This window comes from Elephantulus edwardii, unplaced genomic scaffold, assembly GCF_000299155.1.
Source record: "Elephantulus edwardii isolate Elephantulus edwardi_28Jun2011 unplaced genomic scaffold, EleEdw1.0 scaffold00112, whole genome shotgun sequence".
NCBI lineage: Eukaryota > Metazoa > Chordata > Mammalia > Macroscelidea > Macroscelididae > Elephantulus > Elephantulus edwardii.
Window position 1 is genome coordinate 8,078,287 of NW_006399862.1, and position 14,344 is coordinate 8,092,630.

At 44.5% G+C, this 14,344-nt stretch overlaps 1 pseudogene; it reads right to left on the bottom strand.

The window, feature by feature from the left end:
- Nucleotides 1–6,426: 6,426 nt before the first annotated feature.
- On the bottom strand, nucleotides 6,427–9,142 carry LOC102852928 (annotated as a pseudogene).
- Between the last annotated feature and the right edge of the window lie 5,202 nt (nucleotides 9,143–14,344).

Consider the following 14,344-nt stretch of genomic DNA (forward strand, 5'->3'; position numbering starts at 1 on the left):
AAAGGTATTGTTTCTCTTTGTTCTGGCTCTGTCTTCTTTTTGTCACGGGAGAGAAAGCCAACTGATTTTTGTATGTTGATCTTGTATCCTGCTACTTTGCTGAATTGGTCAACTACGTCCAATAGTATATATGGTTTTTAATGTTTCTTTAACATATAAACAACCATCTTACAGTGCATATTACTTGATCATGTTCGAGTTTCACTCAACATTATGTTTCAAGACTTAATAATTTTGATATATATTATTTATTAATTTTAATGCTATACTTCTCGTTTGAGTGGGAGAAATATATGCAGTCTGATTCGGTAAAGATTTACAGCTCTGGAAGCCCGAGCGGGTAGTTCTAATCTGTCCTATAGGGTTGCTAGGAATCAGAATTGATTGTATGTTAGCAAGTAATCTCTTTGAATGTATATAAAACAATTACTTGTTTATCTGATTATGAACATTCAGACCAGAGTATCTCCACTCTTAGTATTTTAATACAAATAATTATTTGCTTGGATTTCCATCAACTGTTTGATGTTTAGCAGCATCCCTGGCTTCTACATATCAGGTATAAGGAAGACCAATTGTGATGATGAATAAAACGTGTTTGGGTAATACCAAATTGTCCCCTTGAGGCAAAAGGGCACCTTCTACCACTGAGACTCACAGCTTTAGATTCTTTCCAGTTTTTCACTGTAGCAAACAATAGCTCATTGCTTATTTTTTATCATGCCCCTGGAACACGTATAATTATTTGTTCAAGTTAAGTACCTAAAAGGAGAACTGTGAGCTATAGAATGCATGAATTCTTACTTTCCAAAATTTCCTATCCAAAAATATTCCTTACCATAATTCTGAAATTACTTCCATTTTTTTTTTTCATTATTAAATGTGTGGAAACAAATTCCAACTGTTGTTGTTGTTAGATGCCTTCGAGTCATAGACGACTCATAGAGACCCTATGAACGAAAGGCCTGAGCACTGTTCGTACATAGAGTTTCCAGAGGCAATTCATTTCAGAAGTGGATTCCGCTCCTGCTCCCAGGCTTCTTTTAGTAGGGAAGCTCCAGTCAACACTGTTCACCATGGGTACCCATTACACATTTGGCACATCAGTGTCACAGTGTTTAGCATCACAGCAACCACGAGTTACCTCTGTACAGCAATTGACAGACCAGTGCTATACCACCTAGAAGAATGTTTGACAGGAAAACAATTTGAACCCGGCTGAGGGCCACAGATTAAAATCACCCACCTTTGTTTGGTAGCATAACTTTCTTTCCACTAGGCCAATGTAGCTCTCTCTCTGTCATCGTTGTTATTGTTATAAGTTTTTGTCAAGTCATAGACGACTCTAAGCAACAACAACAAATTCCAACTATAATGTCAAATTAAGAACTTACTAAATTGTGGAAATGTAAACAGGTGTTTAATATATTTATCTTCTAAGCTAACAATTCTAGTTAGGGAGATATGGTAGAAACATGAGAAAAGTTAAATAACAATAAAATAAGAAATTTAAATAATTCAAGATAATATTAATAGAAGTGTCCAAGTAAATGTAAATTAAGTGCCACTTATATGGAAAATATTTGTCATAGGAACCTGGAAGATGAATATGTCTCTTCTTTCTGTAGAGGTCAGGGGTGGCTTGATGTTATTCTGTGTTGTTGTTAGGTGCTTTCAAAGATGGTACAACTTCTAGCAACTGTATGAACAACAAATCTGAACTTTGCCTTATCTTGTGCCATGCCCATGGTCTCTGATATGCTTCAGCCCTTTTTCACAGTCATTGTGTCAAGACATATCACTGAGGTCTCCCTCTCTTTCTCTGACCTTTCCCATCATAATGTATTTTTCCAAGGACTGGACCTTCCTGACAACAAGACCAAAGTACATGAAATGAAGTTCCTCTAGCTTTGTCTCTAAACAGTACCCTGGTTATAGTTCCTCGGAGACAGACCGAAAGTAGAATTGTGGGTTGTACAATGTTTGGTATCTTCTCACAGCCCTTTATATTGGTGGTGGAATTTGAGATGAAACTTTGTGTTTGAATAAATTTGGACAAACCAAAAGGAGCAGCAGTGCAAAAAGGTAGGGAAATGCTAGACTTATCATGGGGATGGTGTGTTGGAGAAGAAAGGTCTTAAATCAAGAAGGAAGTAGGAAGAAATGGGCAGAAGGCTATAGACTAGAGAATAGAATATTTGGTGTAGGAAAGATAGTATAACTCAAGTGTTACAAATACCATCTTAGTAAAAGCAGAGGAAAAGCCATTAATCAAAAGTGGCAAGAGGTGAGATAGAGGATTTGATAAATAGAAGGTCTAGAATAGCAATTTTAAGGATCTTTGAGGGGGACAGACTAATGACAGATAAATGCACTGCCTTGTATGAAACCAGAAAGGATACAATTTAAGCTTTGTCTTTACACACAAACATCCCCCAACCCCCCTCCCCCCATTCCATCAGAGGTGACCTACAAGCCAGACTCTGGCATTTGCTGAAGAGGAAATGGGGAAGATTGTGGGAGGAGAAGAGATGCTAGCTCACTTGGGAGGCAAGTTGGATCGTGTTTACTAAAGTATGTGCATTTTCATCTCATCTTTACTCCACTCTTTAGGAAAAATTAAGGAGGAAATGGTAAACTTTGAAAGTCAACAAGAAAAGGGAGGAGATTGTATCTTATAAAATAGAATTTGCACAAGGCTGTCAAGTCCCCTACCTGCTTATACCACACTTTGAAGATCAGGGCTGTCCTGGTTGGTAGTCAGTGGGCGTCTCTTTTCTAGTGTGTGTGATAATTTATCTATGGGCTGTTGTAGTCACAACAGTGCCCTTTAGGAAAAATGATCAGCTCTAGGCGTCTTTACTCAATCTTGTATACTAGGATGACTCTTTAAATTTTTATTTTACTAAGTATGCACCACCACCATTACCTGATTGTTGTTGTTGTTGTTATTGATTGTCATCAAGTTCAGCATGACTCATAGTGACTCTATGAACAAAAAACACCTAATGCTTTTCCATAACCATCATCATTCTCAAGTTCATAGAGTTTCCAGAGGCATGTGGTTTAGGAAGTGGGTGCAACTCCTGCTTCCTAACCTGTTTTACAACTGGGAGTTCCACCAAACACTGTCCACAATGGTAAACCATTATGGTATTTGATATCCCCATGGCACAAGGTTCAGCATCATAGCAAACCCAGGTTACTTCATATAGCACATTGACAAAGAGTGATGTACAAAGTGGAAAAATGTTCCTCCAGATATAACAACACTAGTCTCATTTAGCAGTGGTTAAGTATCGTTAGGTTTTACTTTGGACATGCTGTAAGGAGGGACCGATCCTTGGAGAGGGACATCATGCTTGGGACAGTAGAGGGACAGCACAGGAGGGGAAGGCCCTCTATGAGGCTGATTGATTCAGTGACTGGGGTAATCAGGATGAGAGTGTTAGAGACAGTGCGATTGGCACAGGACAGAGCAGAGTTTAGGGCTGTTGTACATAAGGTCGCTATGAGTTGCAAGCGACTCAACGGCACATAACAACAACAACAAGTATCGTTAAGTCGAGTAAGACTCAGCAACCCGTGGACAAAAGACTTGAACCCTGTTCTATAACTAACATCATTTCTGTATGTCTATAGATTAGCACAACATTAATTTTGGTTGGATATGTTCACACTGTAATTTAGTCAGGGTTCTCATACTTTATTATTTATTCCAGATATAAACAAAGTGATAAATAGGCTATTTCTTTTTCTCACCGTTTTAAATTTAGTTTATTGTTTCCACTGATTGGTGGGGTTTTTTTTGGCATATTTGGGAAAAAAGTGTTAAAATTTATTAATAATAGTTATCACATAGTTAATTCAACTAGTTACTTATTGTACAGAATGACAACATCTCTACTACAGTGGGTGTTCGAGAGTTCGGGTCCTGCTACTCAGCAAACCCAGGCAAAGATTGAGATTCACGGCATTTACGTCACGGAAAGCAGCAGCCAGGGTCTGTCCCCTAATTCTGAGGACATGGACATTTACACTGAATTTTCAACAACACGTCTCCAACGGCCACGCACAACACCACACGCCTTTTTACCGTTTTCAAATGTGTAACCTCATAGGTACCTAACATTCACGTTTCACTCCTATGTCCTGGTCATGATTGAGTGATACACACAGACTAGAGGTGGCTTCTGGCTTCGGTGCAGGAAGAGACAGAGTCATTGGGTCAGCCAGAGCAAAGGAGGGGTGGCGGGGCGCCCCAGACGGGAAGGTGAGTCCGTAGCACACTGTGGGTCAGCCAGAGCAAAGGAGAGGTGTCGCGGCGCCCCAGACAGGAAGGTGAGTCTGTAGCACACTGTGGGTCAGCCAGAGCAGAGGAGGAATGGCGGGGCGCCCCAGACGGGAAGGTGAGGCTGCAGCAAACGACAGCCCACACCCCGCTGCTTTAACTCGAGAGGATCCGGGCCAGTGGAGCGCTGCATGCAGTATTCATACATCACACCCTACCACGTTCTCCAAACCAAATTGTCGGATCCTTTTCTCAGGATGAGTTTGGTGAGGACACAAAGACTGGGTGCCACTGAGTCCTGAAGGTGTCCCACCGTTCTGTCTGATCCATTCTCATAGTCAATTGTGCTATGAGGTCATCGCCTGGACTTCCCAAGCTCCACAGCCTTGGTGGAGGCCATGTGGATCTTACTTGCAGGCGTGGGCTTTTGGGTTCCGGTTTAATGGGGGTCCTGACATAATGCATGGTGGCTCTGCCGCTCCCAGTCCCGACACCAGGACTGTGTAAGAAAACCCGCACGTGGATCAGCCAACGGAGGGCAGAGCCGCCGAGGGATGCCTCACAAACACCTTTCGTCCAACGTTCACAAAGGCAGCCCGGGGTGAAATTTCTAGAGGAGCCAGAGTGTTGGGCTGTCCTTGAGGTTTTTGGTGGTTATTGTTGGAGTGTTTTGTTACCAAGCAATTAGACACAAAGCTATAAAACGTGGGGACGTCTCCTCAGAGAGTTGAAGATGCTACAGACGCCCCAAGGAGAAAGGTGTCCAAGGAGTGAGTCTCTGCACGGGATTCCCGTTTCCTTTGCTTAGATCACCTGGAGTATTGCCCGGAAGGAGGGAGACAGAGAAGGCTGGTGTCTCGGATCTTCAGGGATGCCCAGGGCTTGTCCCTCTGCCCCCTCCTGCCCAGTGGAGTCCAGGAGAAAGAGGGTGCAGGGACACTCTGCATAGCTCTTTTTTCACCTTGAAGAAGTCGCCCCCCCCCCTTCCCTGCAGGCAAATGAGGTATTTCTCGTCACGAGTCATCTTTGCCTTCGGTTCTGTTAGCATGCTGACTTCCTGCCGAGTTCAAGACCCTGCAGAGCTACACACAACATCAACATATAAATACATCGTGTGCACAGACCGTCACACAGTGTCAAGGTGAAGGTGCAGAGCTAGTCTGTGAACTAAATCAATTGCAAACATAAATTAAAATGAAAATACAGTGTTTTCCACATTTTCAGGAACAAAATAAAAATCCAAAAACACAACAAACAACCATTAAAAACAGAGAGCCCCCCGCCCCCCTCTTCCCACACACGTCCACACCTCACAGGTGACGTTGGCCAGTCACTCCCAGAGCACTGACTCAGCTTGAGTTTCTCCAGCCCAGGCTCAGAGCTGTCCCCAACTCCAGGAACCCACTGCCCCCCTCGCTTGGAGAGAGACTGAGGAGAGAATTCCCACCACCATCTGTGGGAGAATCAGGCTCAAGTCCGTGGGGCCTCCCCAGTCTCAGGCAGAAGAAACGGTGTCAGCGTCTTTGACAGGGTTGCTTTCCCTAGAAATGTCAGGTGCAGGCTCCAGGCTGAAGTAACAGTTTCCTTGCGTTGGCATCCCATCCTACAAGATTTCATGTGGCTCTTAACTGCCGTCGAGTGAGAGCCGCCCCATAGTTGACCCTCCGGTGGGTTTTCAGAGGCTGTAAATTGTCCAGGAGGAGAATGCCCCCTCCTTCTCCCATGGAGCAGATGGTGGCCGCAAACTGCCAGCTTTCAGGTTGGCAGCGTAACTTCTTCCCACAAAGCCAGCAGCACTCCTTGCACGGTTATTGCAGGGACGTGGAATTTGACCTTGGGGTTGAGATTGTAAAGACGTTTTGGGAGAGCCAGTGGGACTGGTCGTGATGGGCATGAAGAAATCTGACTTCAGACTTGTATCTTGAGGGGGTCAAGGACTGGACACAGTGAGTTCTACAGTGAGTGGTGTTGGAGGGTCCTTCGGGTCACTGCCGATCCTCAGCGACTCGATGCGTCTAAAGAGGCAGAGCCATGTCCGACAAAAGCCCAGGGCATCTGGCACAAGGGGACGACACCTTATAATTTACGACAGGAGGACGGGGGGCTAGAGGGCATCCCTTCTGGGCACGGGGACTCTATCGCTGTCCGGCCTCGCGGATGCGGCAGGCCACAGCAGTGATGAGGGCCGCCCCCTTCCCACTGCCGTCCTCAGACTGCAGGAAGGACACGTCGCATCTCGGGGCCAGCTCCTTCACTGTCTCGTGCATGACTTTGGCAAAGTGGGGATGCAGCTTGTAGAGGGTCCCGTCCATGCCCACGGTCACTTTGAGAGTGTCCAGGCCCCGGTTCTCGCGGATCTTGTCCACCACGGCTGCCATGCATGCACCGCAGAGCTGGGCCGCCCGGCGGGCCACCATGGTGCACACCTCCTTGACGATGATGCTGTCGTCGCAGGTGCTCTCGAGCCCCAGGTGCTGTAGGATCACGCGCACCTGCAGCAGCGCCAGGCAGTCACTCTCGATCTGAGACAGGAACTTGGTTTCAAAGATGCCCCTGGTCTTGAGGCGCTCTGAGATGCGGTCGCGGAAGAGGAGGCCGTGCTTGGTGAAGTCGATGAGGATGTTACGGACGATCTCTCCGAGGTACATGCCGCTGATCATCTTCTCATACCTCTGCTTGTCGGGGTTGAGGGAGAGCGTGTCCACGGCCACGTCGAACTCGGTGCGGAAGTCGTCCAGGCACCCGTTGTCCCCGAAGGTGCCCCACTCCATGTTGATGCACATGCGGCCCTCCTCGCCCTCCACCAGCTCCACGTTCCGCATCTCCTCCATGTAGCAGGCGTTGCTGCCCGTGCCGACAATGAGGCCGACCTCGCAGTGTGGGTCCTCATAACCACAGGTCATCATCATCCGGACCGTGTCGTTTACCACAGCAACCACGTCCAGGTCAAACTCCTCTCGGCGGTGGATAGCTTCCTTCAGCAGGCCCACCACGTCCTCGCCTTCACAGCCTGGTGCCTTGAAGCCTTTTGTCCACGTGAGGAGGATGCTCTCATTCAGTCTGTTCTGCCGGCACGGGAAGGAGAAGGTGAAGCCCAGAGGCAGGGACACACCCTTCATGCCCATGTACTCGAGGAAGTCGGCGATGCACTGGATGATGTGGTCAAAGAGCTCATCCCCCGTGCCGTGCATGACCTCCTGCGGGATCGAGTAGGTCTTGTTGTGCATCTCCAACCCACGGTGCTTCCCATTCCCTACATGCACCAGCAGGACCCGGAAGTTTGTGCCCCCCAGGTCCAAGGCCAGGAATTCACCCTTCTCTGTACCATCAGGGGTGGCACACACGTAGGTGGGCAGCATCTTGACCAGAGCAACGTCATGGGTCTCCTTTTTCGGCCCTCGCTTCATTTCCACGGTCATCCTCCTCTTGATCTCCAGCAGCTGTTCGAGGTTCATTCAGCTTCAGAGGCTCCAGGGTCTTCTGCCGGGCTTGGTGTTGATCGGCCAGCCGGTAGGCCACGGCCGTCACCATGGCCGCCCCCTTGCCGCTGCCGTCTTCAGAGAGGAGAAAGCGGACGCCACAGTCGGGTACAAGACGCCGCACAGTCTTTTGGAGATGCTTGGCAAAGTGTGGGTGCCTCTTGTAGACGGAGCCATCGACCCCGATGGTGGAGCGCAGTCTCTCCTCCTCCCCCTTGTTCTCCTTGATGCGCCGCAGCACGGCCGCCAGGGTGGCTGCACACAGGCTGGCCGAGCACGTGGACACGATCTGGCAGATCCGGTGCGCGGCCACACAGTCCTCCTCGGTCGGCTCCATGCCCAGGTGCACCAGGATCTCATGGGCCTTGCGGATGCCGTCCTTCTCCCCTTCAATTTCTGACACGTCCTTGGTCTCAAAGTGGCCCGTGGTGAGGAGTTCTGGGCTGAGCAGCCCCTCCTTGGCCATCTTCACCAGGATCAACCTCACCAACTTGCCCATGTACATTCCGCTGATCATCTTCTCAAACAGTTGCTTCCCCGGGTTCAGCGAGCCCATGTCGATCTCATGGTCAAAGTCGGTGCGGATGTCGTTGAGCGAGCCGTCGTCCCAGAAGGCGCCCCACTCCATGTTGATGCACATGCGTCCTTCGTCCCTCTCCACCAGGTCGATGTGACGCATCTCCTCCATGTAGCAGGCATTGCTGCCTCTGCCAACAATGAGCCCAATCTCGCAGTTCTGGTCGTCGTAACCACAGGTAATCATGGTCCCCACTGTGTCGTTCACCACCGCCACGATGTCAAAGTCCCCTCTCTTCTGGATGGCCTTCTGGATCAGAGCCACCACGTCTCTGCCTTCCACACGCTGGACTTGAAGCCCTTCGTCCACGAGACCAGGAAACAGCTTGGTCTGGTGGCAGGGGAAGGAGAAGGTGAATCCCAGCGGGAGCTTCTTGTCTTTGGTTTGGAGTTGACCCATGAAGTTGGCCAGGCACTCAGCAATGTGGTCAAACAGCTGGGTGCTGCTGCCCCGCATGAGGTCCTCGGGGATGGCTTAGATCTGGTTCTTCATCTCCACCCTCTGGAGGCCATTGTCCATTACTTTCACCCACAGCACCCGGAAGTTGGTCCCTCCAAGGTCCAGGGCCAGGAACTCGCCATGTTCTGTGCCATCCGGAGTGGACCTCACAAAGGTGGGCAACATCTTCACTGTGGCCGTCGGATGCGTGGCGGCCCCAAGCCCCTTCTCCATCTCCTTGCGGAACCACTTGGAGATCTCCTGAAGGGTCTCGTCTGAGAGACGCATGTCCACCTTCTGCACTTGGTCGTAGTTCAGTTCGGTGAAGAAGCAGGCGAGCAGATGCTACGCGATCATCCTGGCGGAGCGGGCGCGCTCAACTGGGAAAGTGAGGCCCAGTGTGCGAGGGAAGGCGGGCAGCGCAGGCCGCTCTGGACCGAGTCCCGATGGGACACAAAAGACCCGATTTGGCGCGCCCGGTGGGGACTCCCTGGTACCGACCGCTCCGGGCGACGAGTCCCACAACTTCACCGTTAGGGGTCTGGCAGCTGATGTCAGCCACTGCCCGCTCACTGCGCCTCGACTTGGAGAGGCAGGTGTGCCAGTCTGCGCCGCGAACCATCAGACCTCCGGATCCTCGCTCCACACCGATGCTCCCGAGGTCGCCTGCTCAGTGACACGCTGCTGTCCCAGAAGTCAGATGACTCTGGAGCTAGAGTTTCGTGCACAATGTGGCTTGGTGAGGCTCCGCCCGGCTGGTGACGTGTGCGCACGCCCATTGGCCAGGCGGGGAGGGTGTGTGCTCCCGCAGGCCGCCTGCTGCCGGGGCGCCCCAATCAGCGCACCAGCCCCGCGGGCGCGGCCGCTAAGCCGAGCTGCTGGAGGGGCAGGGCGGCGGCTGGCTGGTCTGATTGGTTTTTTAAGAGTCACACAAAGTATTGTTGTTTATTTTTATTGAATCCGTTATCTGACTGAGCTAAGTAACTAAACTCCTTTTGCATCTCCTATTTTCCCAGTAACAATGTTCTGAGTTAGGAGAGAGTTTTTATTCTGGTTTGTTTTGTTTTTCCTATAAAGATTAATTTCATGGTGCAAATTTCACTATGGATAATGCAAATATAAAACTTCCAGTTTTCAGAAATGTGGATTGTTCTTGCATTCACAACATCTTTAGACAATCTACATTGGACATCAGCACTGAAAACTAATTGTGAAAACTCTGTTATACAAAGGGAAAATAAATTGTAATGGTAGTGTATTAACCATGTCTGCCTTTTGGGTGGTAATTAATAAGTCAAGTTACAATGCAGTGTGCTCCTTGATATAATGAGTTTATTTGCATAAAGATCAAATTGTGCAAAGATGCTATGTTTAACAAATGGCATTGGAGTTTGTATTTTGTTGGCAAAATAGCAAATGGTGTAATATAAATGATACTGAATTACGAATTAAGAAATAAGGAGGTGGTGCTATTTTTGGCTCTCATGCTTACTTTCTGACTTGATAATTTAATTTTTGTGGACTTTAGCTTCTGTACTTGTAAAAGAAAATCCCAAACATGACTTACTTTTTACAGTCATTTTTGAGTTTAAAATGAAGCTGTTGTGTTTTTCTATTTAATGAGGACAGTAACTTGGTAAGTGCTGACTTAGATATCCTTGTCTACAGCAGCTTTAAAATTATTAAACTGAGGTACTGAGGGGTTTTCAATGGCATGCCTCTACTAAATGGCAAAAGTATCACAATACACAATTTTCAAATTCCAAATAAAAAGTTTGTTCCACCAGTTCACAGTAGAGTTTGTTTGTTTTTGTTTGATTCCTTTATTCTTATAAAGGAATTTATTCTTATGAAGGAATTCTTATGGTAGAGAAACAAAAGATAACAGCTTAACCTCTGTTCCATACAAATCTTTGATCCCAGGGTCACAGCCTACATTTCATTACCAGGAACTACACCATTTCAGAGATCTTGATTTAAGCATCTTATTCTCTTTTCAAGAAGATTGCCTTTGAGGGTCGGTCCTTCTTCTAGTACCTTCCCTGCAAGAATTTTAAGATATCTTTCACTCAACTTATATTAAAAACTTTTGAAAAACAACAGTGTGTATATTAGTAGTACATAATGTTTTATAATGAAAACAGAAAGATCAGAGTTTTAAATACAGAAGCTTCTTTGCAGAAGCAAGATGGGCCATCAATTTCCATAAAGATTCACAGCCTCAGGAATCTGATAGAGGGTACTATTAGTCAGAATTGACTCCACAGAAGTAAGTTTTGTTTGTTATTTTAGAGATCAGAATTACAGTAATTCTGGGGAACAGCCTTATTTTCTTCACTATGACAGATTTTTAAAATATATAAATACATAAATGCTTCCTCAGAGCAGAATTATTAAATTCTTTCTGGCTTGAGAAGAATACAATTGTGCTGGCTTCTTTTGTATGTACACTCACTTCTTACCTAATGTCTTACTATTTGACATCTCAAATTTATAATAGAAAAAAAAATCTACTTAAATCACCTTGAAGCCAAGTTAGAACCCTTAGATTTTGAATAAAAGAGTGGCTGTCTTTTGAGTACCAAGTCCTGGATTTCTTCCACTTTAATCCTCTCCCAAGCGTAGAATGTGAATATGGTTAAAAGAAGGAAAAAGAAAAAGCTGAAAGCTGGAGACATTGACCACTAACCTTTATGAGTGCTCTGAAAAATAAAAGTATGTTAAAAAAAATTCTTAAATGTAATGCCTCTTTTTATTATCCATCAACCCCTCACCTAACCTCTTTATTTTTTTTCTTACCTAATTGACTTCATGGTCTTTAATTTTAATCCCTTCCTTGCAGATATCCTTAACTTCTTTGTCTTGCTTTCTTTCATTGTACTTGTCTGACTAAGCTACAACATTGGGTGAAAATAATTTCATGTTTTCCTGTTACTGCACGGTAGCTGCCAAACATTACTGAAAAAAATCACAAAACCAGATTGACTATTTGCACATTAAATAATGACTGCAAATCTCAAATGAAACTCCACTACCCACTGTGGTTCCCTGGTGAGTTTCTGTTGTGGAAGGTATTTTCTGTTCTCTAGTCTTTGTCCAGCTCTCTGATGCGTAACAAGCATTTGTGAAGACTATTTCTGGATCAGGCACACCTTAGTCTCTAGATTGATGTCGTTGTTCTTCAGTACTCTGGAGCGGTCCCTGACAGCTGATTTTCCCCAGTACAATTTGTCTTTTGATTTCGTGGCTGCTGGCATCCTGAGTGTTGATTGTGGAGCCAAGCAAACTAAAGCTGTCAACAATCTCAATCTCTTCACCATCTATCACAATCCTGCCAATAGGCCCAGTGGTGAGAATCTTTGTTTTTTTGATGTTGAGCTTCAATCCATTTTGAGGGCTACAGTCTTTAACCTCTTGCATTTGATAATAATGAAATTATTTGATAATTTGTGCCTTCTGCCAGCTTATCTTTCTTTTGAATGGGCACAAATATGAAATTCTTCCAATTCATTGGCTAGGTAGATAACCGTCTTCCAATTATCTTTTGGGGTTTTTTAAAATAAAATTTTCATTTTATACTGGATTATTTACAAAATGTGTATGTATTGTTTTTCACACTGGATCTTTCCCATTTCCTTTACCCACCCCTTCCTCCACTTAAATGAACACCAGTCATATTTGTGGAAATAAGTTGAACTGGTATTCAATCTATGCCTAGATCCTTGTTTGTCATCAATGTTTTCAGTGCAACTTGGACTACTTCCTTCAGAACTATATCGTATGGTATTTCCAGAAATAAGTGAAAATTGACCAATTCTATTTTATAATGTGATTATGTATATTTGTTCTATCTTTTTTTGATAGTTCATGTGACATTTAATATTTTGCTCATAGGATCCTTGAGGTGGGAATTTTTTCTTTCTCTTCAGTTATTTCTGCTTGAGAAATTCCTAAAGTTTTCTTTTCTTTTGGTTCTCTAACTGCAGGTCTTGGCACATTTCCTTATAATGCATTCATTTATCTATTTGAGCTACCCTTTGAAATCTCCTATTTATCGCTTTTACGTCATCATTGCTTCAATTTGCTTTAGTTACGCCACGTTCAAGAGTAAGTTTCTTAGTCTATTCTGACATCCATTTACTTATATTTTTAATGACTTATTGATTTCTACTTGTATGATGTCTTTGACATTATATAACAACTCATCTAGTCTTTGCTTAGTATTTTATGCATTAGTGGTTTATGAATTCAGGTGGCATATAATAAAGTCATACTTTGACTTTCATTGATTTATATATATATTCTTCATCTTCAACTTGAACATTGTTTTTGTTAGGTGCTACCAACTTATCTACAACTCATAGCAACCCTACGAACAACAGATCCGAACTATGTGTAATCATGTGTCAACCTTATGACAATTTATATGCTCAATCCCATTGTTAGAATTGTTGTGTCACTCCATTTCCGTGATATTTTTCTCTCTTTTTTTGACTTTCCAATATTTCCAAAGACCTACCCCTCATGACAACATGTTCCAAGTGAGTGAGACAAAGTTGCGCCATTTTTTGCTTCTAAGGAGACCCTGCTTGCACTTATTCCAAGATAGACTTGTTTGTTGTTTCAGCAGTTCAGGAGATAGCCAGTTCTCTTTTCCAACACCACAATTAAAAGACATTAATGAATCTTCTTCACTTTTCAACTTTCGGATGAATGAGAAGTAATGAAAAAGACCATGGCTTAGATAAAATGCACTTTGGTCTTCAAGCTGGCATGCTTGTTATTTAGCACTTTGGAGAGATCCTTGGCAGCAAATTTTCCCAAAGCAGCATGTCTTCTGGTTTGTTGACTGCTATTACCAAATGGGTTGATTATGGATATAAGTAAAATGAAATTGTTGAAAACTTCAGTCTTTTCTCGTTCTATCATAATATTGCTTATTGGTTCAACAGTAAAGATACTTTACCCTTGATGTTGAGATGTAATCCATATAGAAGGCTGTGTAGTCTTTGATTTTCTGCAGCAAGTGTTTCAAGTTTTTTTCACTTTTAAGATGCAAAGTTGTGTCATCTGTGTAACATGGGTTGGTGATGAATCTTCTTCCAATCCTAATGGGAAAATCTTCTTCACAGAGTCCAACTTCTCAAATTATTCACTCAGCACACAGATTGAATAGGTACGGGAAAAGTAAATAATTGTGGTGCATACCTTTCCTGATTTTAAATCATGCAGGGCTCCCTTGTTCTGTTTAGAGGACAGGTTCTTGTTCTATGAATAGGTTTCTCACAAACATAGATAAGTGTTCTGGGATTACAATTATTTTCTTGTTATTTATAATTTATTATAATTCATGAACTCAAACACCTTTGAACAGTCAGTAAAACACAAATAAACATTTTTCTTGTTTTTTCTGTTTTTTAGCCAAGATCCATTTGACACCGGTAATAATATCATTTTTTTGTGCTACAGTCTCTTCTGAATCCAGCTTGAATTTATAACAGTTCCCTCTTGATTGTCAATGCCAACCATTTAAAAATAAGTATTATATTTTAGGGCATT